At 42.5% G+C, this 2,206-nt stretch overlaps 1 non-coding gene across 1 annotated transcript; it reads right to left on the bottom strand.

The window, feature by feature from the left end:
* Nucleotides 1-251: 251 nt before the first annotated feature.
* LOC130971757 (small nucleolar RNA R71) lies at nucleotides 252-355 on the bottom strand. The gene has a single exon (XR_009082967.1). It is a non-coding gene; the product is annotated as a small nucleolar RNA R71 (small nucleolar RNA).
* Nucleotides 356-2,206: the final 1,851 nt, after the last annotated feature.

Below are 2,206 nucleotides of genomic sequence, written 5' to 3'. Positions count from 1 at the left end.
AACAGAATTGCAAGTTTCATGGACTTCCATTGGAAGATCCCCATCAGTTTTTAGCTGAATTCTTGCAAATCTGTGACACTGTCAAGACTAATGGGGTTGACCCTGAGGTCTACAGACTTATGCTATTCCCTTTTGCGGTAAGAGACAGAGCTAGAACATGGATGGATTCTCAACCTAAAGAAAGCCTGGACTCTTGGGAAAAGCTAGTCAATGCCTTCTTGGCAAAGTTCTTTCCACCTCAAAAATTGAGTAAGCTTAGAGTGGAAGTCCAAACCTTCAGACAAAAGGATGGAGAATCCCTCTATGAAGCTTGGGAAAGATACAAACAATTGATCAGAAAATGTCCATCTGACATGCTTTCTGAATGGAGCATCATAGGTATTTTCTATGATGGTCTCTCTGAACTATCCAAGATGTCTTTGGATAGCTCTGCTGGAGGATCTCTTCATTTGAAGAAGACGCCTACAGAAGCTCAAGAGCTGATTGAAATGGTTGCAAATAACCAATTCATGTACACTTCTGAAAGGAATCCTGTGAACAATGGGACTAATCAGAAGAAAGGAGTTCTTGAGATTGATGCTCTGAATGCCATTCTGGCTCAGAACAAGATATTGACTCAACAAGTCAATTTGATTTCTCAAAGCCTGTCTGGAATGCAAAATGCACCAAGCAGTACTAAGGAAGCTTCATCTGAGGAAGAAGCCTATGATCCTGAGAACCCTTCAATGGAAGAGGTGAATTACCTAGGAGAACCCTATGGAAACACCTATAATTCTTCATGGAGAAATCACCCAAATTTCTCATGGAAGGATCAACAGAGACCTCAACAAGCTTTCAACAACAATAATGGTGGAAGAAATAGGTTTAGCAATAGCAAGCCTTTTCCATCATCTTCTCAGCAACAGACAGAGAGTTCTAAGCAGAATACCTCTGACTTAGCAACCATGGTCTCTGATCTAATCAAAACCACTCAAAGTTTCATGACTGAAACAAGGTCCTCCATTAGAAACTTGGAAGGACAAGTGGGTCAGCTGAGCAAGAAAATCACTGAACTCCCTCCTAGTACTCTCCCAAGCAATACTGAAGAAAATCCAAAAGGAGAGTGCAAAGCCATTAACATGGCCGAATTCTGGGAGGAAGAAGAGGCAGTGAACACCACTGAGGAAGGCCTCACTGGACGTCCACTGGCCTCCGATGAGTTCCCCAATGAGGAACCATGGGAATCTGAGGCTCAAAATGAGACCATAGAGGTTCCATTGGAATTACTTCTGCCATTCATGAGCTCTGATGAGTATTCTTCCTCTGAAGAGGATGAGTATGTCACTGAAGAGCAAGTTGCTAAATACCTTGGAGCAATCATGAAGCTAAATGACAAGTTATTTGGAAATGAGACTTGGGAGAATGAACCTCCTTTGCTCACCAAAGAACTGGATGACTTGTCTAGGCAGAAACTGCCTCAAAAGAGGCAGGATCCTGGGAAGTTTTCAATACCTTGTACTATAGGCACCATGACCTTCAAGAAGGCCTTGTGTGACTTAGGGTCAAGTGTAAACCTCATGCCCCTCTCTGTAATGGAGAAGCTAGGGATCTTTGAGGTGCAAGCTGCAAAAATCTCACTAGAGATGGCAGACAACTCAAGAAAACATGCCTATGGACTTGTAGAGGATGTTCTGGTTAAAGTTGAAGACCATTACATCCCTACTGATTTCATAGTCTTAGAGACTGGGAAGTGCATGGATGAAACCATCATCCTTGGCAGACCCTTCCTAGCCACAGCAAAGGCTGTGATTGATGTTGATAGAGGCGAGTTGAGCATTCAAGTGAATGAAGAATCCTTGGTGTTTAAGGCCCAAGGATATCCCTCTATCACCATGGAGAAGAAGCATGAAGAGCTTCTCTCAAAACAGAGCCAAACAGAGCCCCCACAGTCAAACTCTAAGTTTGGTGTTGGGAGGCCACAACCAAACTCTAAGTTTGGTGTTGAACCCCCACACTCAAACTCTAAGTTTGGTGTTGGGAGGTCCCAACATGGCTCTAAGTATCTGTGAGGCTCCATGAGAGTCCTCTGTCAAGCTAATGACATTAAAGAAGCGCTTGTTGGGAGGCAACCCAATGTTTTATAATTAACTATTTTCTTTTCTTATTTTATGTCTTTTGTAGGTTGATGATCATAAGAAGTCACAAAATTAATAAAAAAAGCAAAAAC

The sequence above is a fragment of the Arachis stenosperma genome, chromosome 3, assembly GCF_014773155.1.
Source record: "Arachis stenosperma cultivar V10309 chromosome 3, arast.V10309.gnm1.PFL2, whole genome shotgun sequence".
NCBI classification, from domain to species: domain Eukaryota; kingdom Viridiplantae; phylum Streptophyta; class Magnoliopsida; order Fabales; family Fabaceae; genus Arachis; species Arachis stenosperma.
This window is presented reverse-complemented; position numbering and strand designations above follow the sequence as displayed.